At 41.1% G+C, this 16,921-nt stretch overlaps 1 protein-coding gene and 1 long non-coding RNA gene across 4 annotated transcripts in view; both read left to right on the top strand.

The window, feature by feature from the left end:
* Nucleotides 1–16,921, top strand: part of LOC309624593 — a 1,127,080-nt gene that overhangs the window by 788,177 nt on the left and 321,982 nt on the right. The gene's annotated exons all lie outside the window — the stretch shown is intronic.
* NR3C1 (nuclear receptor subfamily 3 group C member 1) overlaps nt 15,494–16,921 on the top strand; it is a 131,928-nt gene continuing 130,500 nt past the window's right edge. The window contains exon 1 of one of the 3 annotated variants that reach the window (XM_082382694.1): nt 15,494–15,690. The gene's annotated coding sequence lies outside the window, so the exon portion shown is untranslated. Of the gene's footprint in view, nt 15,691–16,321; nt 16,468–16,557; nt 16,854–16,921 lie in introns of those variants that run through there. The other 2 variants (XM_082382689.1, XM_082382687.1) reach the window with 2 other exon arrangements.

Genomic DNA, 16,921 nt, shown 5'->3' with positions numbered 1-16,921 from the left:
GGAAAACCCATCAGGCCTATGGAGCTAAAATTAATCAGCAAGTATTCATGGAGTGTCTCCTGCTTCTATTACTGGTTCTGGCTTCCTGCCTGCCCAGTGCCCAGGCTGGAGACATTTGCGTGACAGTCAGCTTGTCAAGACAGAAGGAGCAAAATAAGCAGGCAGAGGCTCACAACAGCCTTCTAATACCCCATCACGTTCACTGGAATCACAAGCAAGTGAGATAAGTTCCTTCTGTGAAAGACTATAAAACTAGCTTAAAAGTTGTAAACATCACTACATCAACTGAAAAGAGCCGATTACTAGAGGCATTATTTCTGCAAAGCAATAGTCAGTTTGTTTGTACACTATTTGAAATTTTTAAAGTACAAATCCTTATTCTTCTATTAAAGTTGGGAAGAGGAAACAGTAGGACTTGTAACAACTAAGTTTTCAGGGTTCTTTGCTGACAAACATTTTAGGTCATGACTAATTCCCTTAAAATGTAAAATATGATATTTGTGTCACTGTATTTTGATGAAGAGCTGTTGTAGTGGACATCTATTGTTTTCTGCATGGCCTTTTCTCCTACTTTAATTTAAAAGCCCAATTACTGGGAGGAGCATCTCTCCTCTCTCTCTCTCTGTCCTTCTCTCCTTCTCTCTCGCTCTCTCCCATTTGTACCCTACTCTTAAATGTCAGTGGTGGGCACTTGACCTAGGCTTTGGCAATCAGAGTATACATCCCTTACATCTCTTGGTCATAGTCATTGCTTCAGGGATGAGCACATGACCCAACTAGACCTACGAAGCTCCTCCCAAGGACATCCACTAAAATTTTTGGAAGAGAACTTTCTTTCCACTGAAGTTACTAAGCTGGTAGAGTGTTTTAAATCCAGGTGCTGCGGGCCACCAGGTGGAGATAACTTTCCCAGGAATAGAGCCAAAACAGAGGAAAGTAAAGCTAAGAGAGAGAGTTCAAGTTCTTTTGATATCATTTGAGCCCCTGCATCCAACTATGCCTAAAACTAAACTTCCTTTTGACTTTTAAGTAAATCAAGAAACTTTCTTTATGCTTTAACAGTTGGGTTTCTTTTAAATCCATCACAAAAATGTCCTGATAAAATACTAATGGCAAGTTTTCTTTGTGTTATTCCCATGAGAAATAACCAAATAAGCTGGAGAAGACCTTTCATAATTCAAACGAGTCATGCTCACCTCCTAGAAGCCCTCCCTGACCACCATCTCTACACCCACACCTTCCTCCCTACCCTTAAACACCCAGATGACTTGATGCATATGTAGTGCGGATGCAGCTATCACCACATTTCTACCAGTCTGCCTTATTTGATAATGACTTGTTACTGTGTCTGTCTCCGTGTCCTCCAGAACACAGATTGTATCTTCATAATTTTTATATCCCTGCAGCCTTACACTGGGGCCTAACATGTAATAGCTGCTATTTTGTTGAAGAAATTGTATTTTGCTGAAGAAATGAATGAATGGGAGAGAAAAATAGTTGGAAAAGTCCCTTCTATTAATAAAGATTCCATGATTAATGGGAACTGTGGATAAAATAACTAGTATCAGAAGACCAAAGTACACCAAACTGATATATCCAAACTGAATCCTCAAACTGTCAGTCGTTGGTGGCTGTTTAGTTGAGAAATTGTCTTTTCTCTGGTCATTAGGATTGAGAAGCTGGGTGAATGGGAAGGAGGTGGTTGTTGTTTATGTTTGCTTGTCTGTTTTGCAAAACATCGGCTATGTTTTAAATTCCATAAAATTTAATAACTTCTCGCAAAATGCTAAGACTGAAATATACAACCTGTAACATGAAGTATAGGTTGTGGGTTGTAAGGGTGGAAGCAGGGAGAGCAGTGGTAGCCAGAAGCTTGCTGGTAACTAGTAGGCAATCCAGTAGGGTGTCTTACAGTAGGGGCCTTCTGTGACAAAGCAAAGAATAACAAGATCCTGAGAAGTATAAAAAAGAGGCAGCACTCTCTGTGTAGCACAGGGTGATCGAGTGAGAGTAAGTTTTACAATTAATATGGGCGAACTCTAGAAAAAAAAATCTACTGCAGATTGGGATAGGATCAAGGCATTGGGATGAAAAAATAATCCCTGTATGTGGGCAAATATCTTTTTTTAATTAATTTTTATTGGAGTATAGTTGATTTACAATGTTGTGTTAGCTTCTGCTGTACAGCAAAGTGAATCAGTTATACATATACATATATCCACTCTTTTTTTAGATTCTATCCCCATATAAGTCATTACAGAGTATTGCGTAGAGTTCCCTGTGCTATACAGTAGGCCCTTATTAGTTATCTATTTTATGTATAGTAGTGTGTATATGTCAATCCCAATCGCCCAATTTATCCCTCCCCCACCCTTTTCCCCTTGGTAACCGTAAGTTTGTTTTCTACATCTATAACTCTATTTCTGTTTTGTAGATAAGTTCACTTGTACCCTTTTTTTTAGATTCCACAGATAAGCAATGACATATGATATTTGCCTTTCTCTGTCTGACTTACTTCACTTAGTATGATAATCTCTAGGTCCATCCATGTTGCTGCAAATGGCATTATTTCGTTCTTTTTTTTAATGGCTGAGTAATATTCCATTGTATATGTGTACCGCACCGTCTTTATCCATTCCTCTGTTGATGGACATCTAGGTTGCTTCCATGTCCTGGTTATTGTAAATAGTGCTGCAATGAACACTGCAGGGCATGTGTCTTTTCGAATTATGAATTTCTCCAGATACATGGGCCAAAATCTTAATAAAATTTTGAGATGAGTAAGAAAACGTCTGAGTACTTGAGTTCCAGTTATGACATGTTACTGGTATTTGGGGTTTCCCCTCCCCTTTCCCACTGCAGAGCAATCAAGCCTAACTTTCTTCATGTGCTTCAAAGATCTGGACTTGAGCTCTAGCACTGCGTCTGTTTCCTTTCCTCCTTCCACGTGCCGCTCCCGACTCCTTCTCTCAGGTGCAGCTGTCTATGCACTCACTTCCTCCAACTACTGGGCCTTCTCAGTCTTTGCCAGACAGTCTTCCTTCAGCAAGAGCAGTTTCTGAAAGTCCATCTCTTCCATGGAGCTGCTAAATGACTGGTTCGCCTTCCTTTGGCCTCCAAAACGCTTCCCCTGTCCAACCATATCTTCCCACCTCTGCTGCCACCACCCCAGTACAAACCTGTGTCTTACCCTGAACCAATGCGCCCCCCTCCTCACTGCTCTCCCTGCTTCCTGTCTTAGCTTCTGCGCCCCAGGCTCCATGTTACAGGCGGAATAAGCTTTCAAGTAGTAAATTAGATTACATCCATAATCAGAGTGCTGATAAATGTTTAACAGCTGCTGGGAGAGAGTATCTGTGTATCTATTATACATTTTACTGATATAAAGAATGCATATCACACAATTTACCAAAAAGGAATAAAATATACAACACTTTTTTTACAGTAAATTCTATCCATATATAACCCATTGATTTTCACAGAATGGTTTCAATGATTTTTGCCAAACTCTTGTATCCATAGTCAACCTACAGCTGCGATTCAATTATGTTTGGCAAAAGCAGATCATGTTTGGTTAATATTCAATTCAGCAAAGAAGGTGCTCATGCCACTGAAGTTCAAACATGAATGTTGGTGATTTCTTCACATTAATGGGCGAGATGAAAGTGAAACAGCAAAGATGTACGTTCGGACTACACTTTGTCAACAATATGAGTGCTTCTTTGCTGATCAGATAATAGTTTTCAAGTACTAGAAAAATATTTCCTCAATTTTTTGTGTTATTCATAAAGGAACACACTTTGAAGTTCAATCTTTATTGTTAAAATTTTCTCCTATCACTTTCTTAGGTTTAGACAATCAACACAATAAATCAAGCTCTGATTTGCAGTGTTTTCCAATTTCCATAGTGTAAATACTACACCATGATTGATTTCAAACTACTGAAATAACATTTCTGAGTGCAAAGTTGGGAAGAGATACTGTATCACACCAATTATATAGGATATCCATTATGCAGGACGGACAGAAATAACTTTAAAGCATAGATAATAGTAAAATAATTAAGTAAAGTTTTGAGCATTTATTACCCTTCTTTTTAAAGTATTTTATTTAATTGAAAGTTTCTAAATAATTTCATTTTTAATTTTGGCCATGATGAACAACTGACTTACAGAAGTCCTGAAAATTTAGCAATCAGCTCCCCAAGCTGGTACAGCTGGCTCCAGCACTCTTCTGAATTGTCACTCCTCTGCTCACACTTCCAGGCCACCCATTGCACTGATTATCTGGGCAATGAGTAAAGAGAGGCAATGACAATTCTCTATAAAATTAATAATTACTTTTGTTGTGGTGAATTAACAAAGAAAAAATTCTACACATTGCTCCCTGTTTTCCCAAACTTGGTGTTTAAAAACCCCTTTGTATGCATCATCCTGTTTGACTTACAGATTCCTGTGAGGTCGCAGGGGTAGATATCATTATCCTTCTTTTACAAATAGAAAAGCAAGACTGAGAAGTGAATGACTGGCCCCAGCTGATTCAGTTAAGCCAGTGACAGAACTGGATTTCAAATTCAGGTCTCATATTGACAAACAAGAGGCTACAGAAAATTTAACTGACTAATACTGACATCAAATTTAGAAGTTGTAACCAATGTCCTTTTTAACACTTCAGAGTCTGATATAAAGTACATTCATATCCTGTTAAGGGACCCCGCCCCCCCCATGCCAAGGATGTTTTGATCTTTTAACGCCACTATTTCTAACTTAGCTTAAAACAAAACAAAAGCCCAGGGTGACCTAATAAATAAACAAGGTGTAAGCACTAAAATGGAAATGTAGGTTTTCAAAAATGAGCTGAGGTCCCACCTAGAAATGGAGCCAATTGAGACAATCTCTACCAAAGGAACACGGGATATAAAAGGAGATTAAATCAGAAGAGGAAGAAAGCTAATGACATAATGGCCAGCCACAAATGCCACGGATGAAAAACAAAGTACATAATACTTGTTACAATGATTCAGTGTGCTTGCTGTAATATCTCCAGACACTAAAAACATTACGTTCCTGCTCACTGCAACATTTATCTCATTTATCTGCTGATATTTACTTCAACTTTGGATCAGGTACTGCTTAGACTAAGTTCTGCCGGCATAAAGAATATAGACTTAACAGGACACTCAGAAGCGTATCATGCATACGAGTACAAATTGTGATATTTTAGGTAGCTTATGATGAAATCATTGAAAGCATCATGAGAAGCAGCAAAACACCAGGGATGCTGATAACCATTTAACATTTCCCAGTTCATGTGAGAATGTTAATTCCAATTACAAAAAGAAGTGCCGAAGTGGAATTCATTATGATTAAGAACTTGCTGTTCTAAGTGTGAATTGTTTATAAAAGGCATGTCTGGTGTAACATGCAAATATTGAAACAGAGAGAGATGGCGCATTCGAAGCTCAGGTGGATTCCCTTGAACCTCTTACCTTCTAAACTTAAACAAAAACAGCAGTGTTTCCCAAAGACAAGATACTATTTTAAAGAGACATCTAATAGCTATGATAGCTGTAGGCACAGTTTTGTGTTTTTTTTTTAACATCTTTATTGGTGTATAATTGCTTTACAATGGTGTGTTAGTTTCTGCTTTATAACAAAGTGAATCACCTCTACATATACATATATCCCCATATCTCCTCCCTCTTGTGTCTCCCTCCCACCCTCCCTATCCCACCCATCTAGGTGGTCACAAAGCTCCGAGCTGATCTCCCTGTGGCTGCTTCCCACTAGCTGTTTTACATTTGATAGCATATATATATCCATGCCACTCTCTCACTTCATCCCAGCTTACCCTTCCCCCTCCCTGTGTCCTCAAGTCCATTCTCTACGTCTGCATCTTTATTCCTGTCCTGCCTATAGGTTCTGCAGAAACTTTTTTTTTTTTTAGTTTCCATATATATGCATTAGCATACGGTATTTATTTTTCTCTTTCTGACTTCACTCTGTATGACAGACTCTAGGTCCATCCACCTCACTACAAATAACTCAATTTTGTTTCTTTTTATGGCTGAATAATATTCCATAGTATATATGTGCCACATCTTCTTTATCCATTCATCTGTCGATGGACACTTAGGTTGCTTCCATGTCCTGGCTATTGTAAATAGTGCTGCAATGAACATTGTGGTACATGACTCTTTTTGAATTATGGTTTTCTCAGGGTATATGCCCAGTAGTGGGATTGCTGGCTCATATGGTAGTTCTATTTTTAGTTTTTTAAGGAACCTCCATACTGTTCTCCATAGTGGCTGTATCAATTTACATTCCCACCAACAGTGCAAGAGGGTTCCCTTTTCTCCACACCCTCTCCAGCATTTATTGTTTCTAGCTTTTTTGATAATGGCCGTTCTGACCGGTGTGAGGTGATAACTCATTGTAGTTTTGATTTGCATTTCTCTAATGATTAGTGATGTTGAGGATTCTTTCATGTGTTTGTTGGCAATCTGTATATCTTCTTTGGAGAAATGTCTATTTAGGTCTTCTGCCCATTTTTGGATTGGGTTGTTTTTTTGATATTCAGCTGCATGAGATGCTTGTAAATTTTGGAGATTAATCCTTTGTCAGTTGCTTCATTTGCAAATATTTTCTCCCATTCTGAAGTTTGTCCTTTTGTCTTGTTTATGGTTTCCTTTGCTGTGCAAAAGCTTTTAAGTTTCATTAGGTCCCATTTGTTTATTTTTGTTTTTATTTCCATTTCTCTAGGAGGTGGGTCAAAAAGGATCTCGCTGTGATTTATGTCATAGAGTGTTCTCCTATGTTTTCCTCTAAGAGTTTTATAGTGTCTGGCCTTACATTTAGGTCTTTAATCCACTGAGTTTATTTTTGTGTATGGTGTTAGGGAGTGTTCTAATTTCCTTCTTTTACATGTAGCTGTCCAGTTTTCCCAGCACCACTTAACTGAAGAGGCTGTCTTTTCTCCATTGTATATTCTTGCCTCCTTTATCAAAGATAAGGTGAACATATGTGCACGGGTTTATCTCTGGGCTTTCTATCCTGTTCCACTGATCTATATTTCTGTTTCTGTGCCAGTACCATACTGTCTTGATTATTGTAGCTATGTAGTATAGTCTGAAGTCAGCGAGCCTGATTCCTCCAGCCCCATTTTTTTTTTTTTTTAATTTATTTATTTTTGGCTGCGTTGGGTCCCCGTTTCTGTGCGAGGGCTTTCTCCAGTTGCGGCGCGAGCGGGGGCCACTCCTCATCGTGGCGCGCGGGCCTCTCACCATCGCGGCCTCTCCCGTTGCGGAGCACAGGCCCCAGACGCGCAGGCTCAGCAGTTGTGGCTCACGGGCCCAGTTGCTCCGTGGCATGTGGGATCCTCCCAGCCAGGACTCGAACCCGTGTCCCCCGCATTAGCAGGCAGACCCTCAACCACTGCGCCACCAGGGAAGCCCCAGCCCCATTTTTGTTTCTCAAGATTGCTTTGGCTATTCGGGGTCTTTTGTGTTTCCATACAATTTGTGAAATTTTTTGTTCTAGTTCTGTGAAAAATGCCAGTGGTAGTTTGATAGGGATTGCATTGAATCTGTAGATTGCTTTGGGTAGTATCGTCATTTTCATAATATTGATTCTTCCAATCCAAGAACATGGTATATCTCTCCATCTGTTTGTATCGTCTTTAATTTCTTTCATCAGTGTCTTAGAGTTTTCTGCATACAGGTCTTTTGTCTCCTTAGGTAGGTTTATTCCTAGGTATTTTATTCTTTTTGTTGCAATGATAAATGGGAGTGTTTCCTTAATTTGTCTTTCAGGTTTTTCATCATTACTGTATAGGAATGCAAGAGATTTCTGTGCATTAATTTTGTATCCTGCTACTTCACCAAATTCATTGATTAGCTCTAGTAGTTTTCTGGTAGCATCTTTAGGATTCTCTATGTATAGTATCATGTTATCTGCAAACAGTGACAGCTTTACTTCTTCTTTTCCAATTTGCATTCCTTTTATTTCTTTTTCTTCTCTGATTGCTGTGGCTAAAACTTCCAAAGCTATGTTGAGTAATAGTGGTGAGAGTGGACAACTTTGTCTTCTTCCTGATCTTAGTGGAAATGGTTTCATATTTTTACCATTGAGAACGATGTTGGCTGTGGGTTTATCACATACGGCCTTTATTATGTTGAAGTAGGTTCCCTCTACGCCTACTTTCTGGAGAGTTTTTATCATAAATGGGTGTTGAATTTTGTCAAAAGCTTTTTCTACATCTGTTGAGATGATCATATGGTTTTTATCCTTCAATTTGTTAATATGGTGTATCACATTGATTGATTTGCATATATTGAAGAATCCTTGCATTCCTGGGATAAACCCCACTTGATCATGGTGTATGATCCTTTTAATGTGCTGTTGGATTTTGTTTGCTAGTACTTTGCTGAGGATTCTTGCATTCATGTTCATCAGTGATATTGGCCTGTAGTTTTCTTTTTTTGTGACATCTTTGTCTGGTTTCGGTATCAGGGTGATGGTGGCCTCTTAGAATGAGTTTGGGAGTGTTCCTTCTTCTGCTATATTTTGGAAGAGTTTGAGAAGGATAGGTCTTAGCTCTTCTCTAAATGTTTGATAGACTTCCTCTGTGAAGCCATCTGGTCCTGGGCTTTTGTTCATTGGAAAACTTTTAATCACAGTCTCAATTTCAGTGCTTGTGATTGGTCTGTTTATATTGTCTATTTCTTCCTGGTTCAGTCTCGGAAGGTTGTGCTTTTCTAAGAATTGGTCCATTTCTTCCAGGTTGTCCATTTTATTGGCATATAGTTGCTTGTAGTAATCTCTCATGATCCTTTGTATTTCTGCAGTGTCAGTTGTTACTTCTCCTTTTTCATTTCTAATTCTATTGATTTGAGTCTTCTCCCTTTTTCTCTTGATGAGTCTGGCTAATGGTTTATCAATTTTGTTTATCTTCTTAAAGAACCAACTTTTAGTTTTATTGATCTTTGCTATTGTTTCCTTCATTTCTTTCTCATTTATTTCTGATGTGATCTTTATGATTTTTTTCCTTCTGCTAACTTTGGGGTTTTTTTGTTCTTCTTTCTCTAATTGCTTTAGGTGTAAGGTTAGCTTGTTTATTTGAGATGTTTCTTGTTTCTTGAGGTAGGATTGTGATGCTATAAACTTCCCTCTTAGAACCGCTTTTGCTGCATCCCATAGGGTTTGGGTCATTGTGTTTTCCTTGTCATTTGTTTCTAGGTATTTTTTTATTTCCTCTTTGATTTCTTCAGTGATCTCTTGGTTATTTAGTAACATATTGTTTAGCCTCCATGTGTTTCTATTTTTTACAGATTTCTTCCTGTAATTGATATCTACTCTTATAGCCTTGTGGTCGGAAAAGATACTTGATACAATTTCAATTTTCTTATATTTACCAAGGCTTGCTTTGTGACGCAAGCTATGATCTATCCTGGAGAATGTTCCATGAGCACTTGAGAAAAAGTGTATTCTGTTGTTTGGGGATGGAATGTCCTATAAATATCAATTAAGTCCATCTTGTTTAGTGTATCATTTAAAGCTTGTGTTTCCTTATTTGTTTTCATTTTGGATGATCTGTCCATTGATGAAAGTGGCGTGTTAAAGTCCCCTACTATGATTGTGTAACTGTCGATTTCCCCTTTTATGGCTGTTAGCATTTGCCTTATGTATTGAGGTGCTCCTATGTTGGGAGCATAAATATTTACAACTGTTATATCTTCTTGGATTGATCCCTTGATCATTATGTAGTGTCCTTCCTTGTCTCTTGTAATAGTCTTTTTTTAAAGTCTATTTTGTCTGATATGAGAATTGCTACTCCAGCTTTCTTTTGATTTCCATTTGCATGGAATATCTTTTTCCATCCCCTGACTTTCAGTCTGTATGTGTCCCTAGGTGTGAAGCGGGTCTCTAGTAGACAGCATATATACAGGTCTTCTTTTTTGTATCCATTCAGCCCGTCTGTGTCTTTTGGTGGGAGCATTTAATCCATTTACATTTAAGGTAATTATCGATATGTATGTTCCTCTTACCAATTTCTTGTTTTGGGTTTGTTATTGTAGGTCTTTTCCTTCTCTTGTGTTTCCTGCCTAGAGACGTTCCTTTAGCATTTGTTGTAAAGCTGGTTTGGTGGTGCTGAATTCTCTTAGCTTTTGCTTGTCTGTTAAGGTTTTAATTTCTCTGTGGAATCTGAATGAGATCCTTGCTGGGTAATCTTGGTTGTAGGTTTTTTCCCTTTCATCACTTTAAATATGTCCTGCCACTCCCTTCTGGCTTGCAGAGTTTCTGCTGAAAGATCAGCTGTTAGCCTTATGGGGATTCCCTTGTATGTTATGTGTTGTTTTTCCCTTGCTGCTTTTAATATTTTTTCTTTGTATTTAATTTTTGATAGTTTGATTAATATGTGTCTTGGCATGTTTCTCCTTGGATTTATCCTGTATGGGACTCTGTGCTTCCTGGGCTCGACTGTTTCCTTTACCATATTGGGGAAGTTTTCAACTATAATCTCTTCAAATATTTTCTCAGTCCCTTTCTTTTTCTCTTCTTCTTCTGGGACCCCTATAAGTCGAATGTTGGTGCATTTAACATTGTCCCCGAGGTCTCTCAGATTGTCCTCAATTCTTTTCATTCTTTTTTCTTTATTCTGCTCTGTGGTAGTTATTTCTACTGTTTTATCTTCCAGGTCACTTATCTGTTCTTCTGCCTCAGTTATTCTGCTATTGATTCCTTCTAGAGAATTTTTAATATCATTAATTTGTTGTTCATCATTGTTTGTTTGCTCGTTAGTTCTTCTAGGTCCTTGTTAAACGTTTCTTGTATTTTCTCCATTCTATTTCCGAGATTTTGGATCATCTTTACTATCATTACTCTGAATCCATTTTCAGGTAGACTGCCTATTTCCTCTTCATTTGTTTGGTCTGGTGGGTTTTTACCTTGCTCCTTCATCTGCTGTGTGTTTCTCTGTCCTCTCATTTTGCTTAACTTACTGTGTTTGCGGTCTCCTTTTCGCAGGCTGCAGATTCGTAGTTCCCGTTTTTTTTGGTGTCTGCCCCCAGTGGCTAAGGTTGGTTCAGTGTGTTGTGTAGGCTTCCTGGTGGAGGGGACTAGTGCCTGTGCTCTGGTGGATGAGCCTGGATCTTGTCTTTCTGCTGGGAAGGACTGCATCTGGTGGTGTGTTTTGGGGTGTCTGTGAACTTAGTATAATTTTAGGCAGCCTCTCTGCTAATGGGTAGGGTTGTGTTCCTGTCTTGCTAGTTGTTTGGCATAGGGTGTCCAGCACTGTAGCTTGCTGGTCATTGAGTGGAGCTAGGTCTTAGCGTTGAGATGGAGATCTCTGGGAGAGCTTTCGCCGTTTGCTATTACATGGAGCCGGGAGGTCTCTGGTGGACCAATGTCCTGAACTCGGCTCTCCCACCTCAGAGGCACAGGCCTGACACCCAGCTGTAGCACCAAGACCCTGTCAGCCACACAGCAATAAGATGTCCTGGTCAAACGGGGTCCTAGCTGATTCTGAACAGAACCATGAGACACACAGAGACATTCCAGGAACAGTTTTTTTAAAGTAAGTTCTGACAACCCAAACAAGATGCTTGTGTTGGCTTAATATAAAATTAACATATTCAGTGAACTATCATATTCAAAATTATTAATACATACAAAAATGATAAAAATTTATTTGATTCCAATTTTCATTTAATATCATAGATCTAAAGTGGGGTGGAAGGATAGGAGGATAGAATAAATGGAAACTACAGCCACGACAAGGAATCATGGGCTATAGGAAAATAAGTTACAAGGTCTCCTTATGTCAAAGGAAATATATGTGATAAACAACAGTAAAGGTGGGAATGAATGTGGTATATGCTGTGCTCTTTCTTCATCAGGCTGTCTCTTAACTGAAACTACTGAATGCTTTCATCTCAAGTAATCCAGGTTCTCCATTCTCCCTGGAAAACGTACTGATTGATGCAGGGCAGGCTGAACACTGGGGCCAAGATGACTTCCTGTACTCCACACATTGCTATTCCCATCAGTTATGCTCTATGCTTACCAACACTTCCTGGTGTTTTGGGAGTTTTTTCCCCAAAAAAATATGTTTATTCCATTTGTGTCATTCTTGTAATTACTCGATTTAATTAAATATTAAGTAAAATGATGAAATATGAGTAATAGAAGAAATAGTTGTTGTTCTATAAAATCTAAATGGAAAAACGCCCTATAAATAATTGCTGTCAAACTAGGTGGACGTATGACTACTTTAAAAGATTGTGGCAAGGGCAGGGGGCATGAACCATAAAAATTTAGAAATCTACACTCATTTTGTAAGTATTTTAATTTGTTGCTCTTTAAGGAAAACTGGGGAAATAGTAATACTACATATTAATAATAATTGCTAATGATGATTGAACACTTAATATACCCCAGGAATTAGTCTAAGCACATCACATATGTCGAACTTGTTTACTGTTTATAATAACTTGAATTAGTACCATTATCATCCCCATTTTACAGATGATGGAAACTGAGGCACAGAGAGTTAGGTTGTCCAAGGTTACTTTCTTCATAGAGGTGGTGGAGGCCAGCCAGCCAGTCTGGCTCTTAACAGCTATGCTGTACTGATGCCATGTGGGTACAGTTTATACATGAATGAAAACACGGAACGCCAGTCAGTGGGCTCCTCAAAGCTTTAGACCTTTATCAGAGGATTAGAAAATAAATGTTCAATCACAGGTTGTAGGTTTTAAAGCTTAAAATTTCCAAGTATAATTTTTTTTTTACGATTCCCTTGCTTTAACTTTTTTTTTTAACTGACTTTTTAATTGAATTAAATACCAGTCCAATCCCATCAGTGAGAAGGTTTTGCCCTCTACAAAGGGGCAAGTGAAAACGGTGGTCTTAAATACATACCAGAATGGGAGTTGAGATCTGTGTACACTGGCATAGGGATTGACTGTAGATACTTGAGCAGGAGCATGACAGGATTTAATTGATTTGGAGGAGTAATCTGGCAGTGAGGCCTGGATTATTTTAATAGAAATGATACAAGAGATGAACAAAATGGGAGTACTCACTTGGATAATATATCAACTGCTGTATAAATGTAAAAAGTGGTTTGGTTACTATTCAGGTTTAAGGTTTTATCGACCTTAGGATACAGTCTCAGACCCTTTCCATTCCTTCCTTCCTTCCTTCCTTCACTCATTCCTTTAACAAATATCCACTGGGCACCTACTATGCACTAGTGATATAGCGATGAAAAAGACAGACACAGGCTCTGCCACCACAGGGCTTTTATATTCTAGTGGGGGACACAGAAATTTAACAAATGAATCCAGAAATAACAAACTATCACTGTAATGTGCTACCAAAGTAAAGTACAGGACAGTAATGGGAACAAACAGTAATAGGTCTTTGTTTGTTTGTTTTAGGAAGGAGTACTCAGGTGTTTAAACATAATACAGTTAAAATGAGGATCTTGAGTACTACCTGTACACATTTCATTAACTCATTTGGCCTCCACAACAATTCAGTAAAAGTGATATTATGACTAGTTGACTGAATGTTTTATTATAACTACGTACTGGTCTCTGTTCTAGGAGTGGGACATATAGCAATGAACAAGACAGAAAAGGTTCTTGCCTTGATGGAGTTTGGATATATTACCTTCATTCTCACCTTTGCTTCTGAGACAATCAAATATATTCCCCCTCAGATGGGGATTCATCCTATTTCTTCTCCTGTAGTAATTATAACTTCCCAGGTTACAGATTAGTAATTTTCATATCTACAGATTTAAGATAGTATATATAAAACACTTTCAATGGTGCCTGGCAGATAGTAGAAGTTCAATAAATATTAACTACTGTTAGAATTGCTTTTATTATTACAATGCTTAATCTCATGTCTTTTCTGGTACACTGGATTTCATTTCTTGAATTAAATCCCATACACACTTATTGCAAGCCTATCATGGAATTTACATACTCTTTCATGGAAGTTACAAGATCAGTGAAGAAAAATCTCTTTAATATTGTCTATTTCTGTCCTCCATGCTTAGCTGTGTGATCTTGGATACACCTCAAGCTCTGTAAGCCTCAGCTTCCTCATGTTGAAAAATTAGAGTAATACCTATCTATTCAGCTATTGTGGGCAGCAGACGTGTGTGTATGTGTGTGTTGGGTTAATCAGTAAATGTTAGCCATAAAGCACAATTCTAACTCTGAAAAGCAAACACTGGGCTAATCTACAGTTTGTGCATGCTTTCAAATGAACATGCAAGACTAAAGAATGAGAGTTTTTTCTATCAAATTAAAAAATTAACAGGCATATTTAGACCACTGAAAAGAAAAAATCAGGAAAATTCCACACTTTTGCTCCATTGAAAGTGTTTTCAAGGGCGATTTTTAATCTGAAATGATGTGTCCTCTCCCATTTTAAAGTGATCCACTGGACCTGCAGGAAAAAATGAGTGGGGAGAAAGTTAATTGGGAACTCTTATAAAAGCAGATGTTGTTTAAAAGCAGGGTATCCACCACCTACAATGTGAACAGGTAAGAGAGATGAGGTGGATTTTTTTTTAGAGCACAGATTCAACTATGAAATAGGTTTATGGTATGGGAAGAGGTACTTGATTAGGTATCTGTTATGGTCCCTTTACATATATATGTACAAATTATTATATATAATATATTACATATATAAATAGTTCCTACTATAACTTCTAAGCAGATGTACAAGGATGATCATTTCAGTATGTTATTTAACTCATTTTTAAAACATGCGTAACATATTATGTATTGTAGGTTTGAGTCTTGATTTTTTTTCATGAAGCTGTTGGTTTTTTGGGGACCCAATGCAGTCAAGACATCTGATTCTAGTATTTGAGACTCAGAAGGTAGGACACCTGGCAAGTAGGCAAAGTAGCGTTCTCGAGTCAATTCTCATTTAGTATCCACTATGAGCACCCAAGACAGGGGCCTCCCTCCAGTTGACTTAAGCCAAGGGAAAGAAAAGAGGAGTCATCTCGTCTGTATCCAGAGAGGTTTTGTTAACAACTGGGTTGCTCGGCGCCCTTCATAAAAATTCTCCTGGCTGAGGGTTCTACCAGCCAGGGTTGGCTGAGGGTTGGCAAAGGTCTTGGTTCCCTTCACTCCTCCGAGGCTGTGAGCGTATCTTCCTTTGCCAAGATGGCGGCCCCGGCATCATCTGGAGGCGGCCCGCGCAGATCGCCTCCGGGCAGGCGGCTCGCTAATAGCCTAGTTCTCTCCCGTCATCTCGAACGACACACGGGGCAGCGCCTACACCCCCAGAACCGAGGAAGGGCGACCTAGGCTGCCCGCTAGCGAGAACCTTTGCCAAGATGGTGGACGCGCGGCCGGGCGGTGTCAGCTGCCTTTACCAAGATGGCGGCAGGCGACTTCCGGCACGCACTCCCCCCAGATCCTCTGCAACATGTCAGGGCAGAGCAGCCGCCGCCAGTCTGAGGGCGGCCTGGAGAGAGAGTGGCTGAGGCCGAGCGCCCGGGCAGGGCTAGGTGGAGTTGCGGCAGCCTCCGCCCCCGGCTGCAGCTGGCAAGCGCTGTCACCTGTGGGGTCGCAAAAGTTACCTCCCCAAACCCTAAAGCAACACAGGACAACCTTTCTCCGAGTCACACAAATCATAATATGTGCCGCCCAAGGTAGGAGGCTCGATCCCGGCGTCGCCCAAGCCCTCCGGACGCGGCGAGCTGGGGAAGGGGGCGGGGGCGGGGGCCTCTGGCGCGGACTCCTCTAGCCCCACTCCCCTCTCTTTGGGGACAGGCCACGTGTTTCCCTCGGACAGAGGGGGAAGGCACGTAACGGGAAGAGCTGGAAGGAGTTTAATGCTGACATTTTAAAGCTGCGTGTGTTCTGTTTTATTTGGAGGGATGGGGGTCCCACGAACACGAAGGGGTGGGCGACGCATTGAGGCGAGTGCAGCAAATGTCAAGATTCGGGGGAGGGGCCTCCGCGGGAAACCTGGACGTGGGCCCCGAAGGGGGTGGAAGGAGAGGTCAGGAGTTGGGGTGGGGGGAAGGAGGGCGTACTGTGCAAGCAACTTACTGTTTCGCTTGCAACTTGCTTTTAAGCCTGCCACCTCCCGCTTTCCTTAAGAATAATAATTTAAAAAGGCAAAGAAATCCAGTTCGCTGGAGGTTTTGCATTTGGCGTGCAACTTCCTTCAAGTGTGAGCGCGCTAGGAGGGAGGGAGGGATGGGGGTTGAACTTGGCAGGCGGTGCCTCCTTCTGCCGCCGCCGCCGCCGCCGCCTCGCAGGCTCGGAGAAGAGGGTGGAGGACAGTCGGGGCGCAGGGGAGGGTGGGTTCTACTTTGCAACTTCTCTCCCGGTGCGAGCACGCGGCGGCGGGTGCAGACTGGGCCGCCCAGACGATGCGGGGGTGGGGGACCCGCCGGCACGCGACTCCCCCTCGGCCCAGAGTATGTATGCGCCGACCCCCTTCCCTGCCCTCCCCTCCCTGAAGCCTCCCCAGAGGGCGTGTCTGGCCGTCCGGCCCTACGAGGGGCCGAGACGCCGCTGCACCGTTTCCGTGCAACCCTGTAGCCTCGTGCGAAGTGACACACTTCGCTCAACTCGCCCGGGGGCGGCGGCGCGGACCACCCTCGCGGCTCTGCTGCGGGCCGCGCCCCGGCTCCCCCAGCCAGTCCGCTGTCACCCGCAGGGGCGCTGACGGTTGCCGCCGAGAGACCGGGCGAGCTCCGGAGTGGGTCGGGAGTCGCGGAGCTGGGCTGGGGCGGGAAGGAGCAGCGAGAAGAGAAACTAGAGAAACTCGGCTTCCCTCCGAAGCCCGCCCCAGAAAGACCAGGTCGGCCCCCGCCGCCGCCTCCTCTCCTTTTTCCTGGGGGGTGAGGGGTGGGGGGCGAGGAGAAGCCT

This window comes from Balaenoptera borealis (genome assembly GCF_965194805.1).
Source record: "Balaenoptera borealis genome assembly, chromosome: 2".
NCBI classification, from domain to species: domain Eukaryota; kingdom Metazoa; phylum Chordata; class Mammalia; order Artiodactyla; family Balaenopteridae; genus Balaenoptera; species Balaenoptera borealis.
The sequence above is the reverse complement of the archived record's forward strand: the minus strand, read 5'-3'. Positions and strand labels throughout refer to the sequence as shown.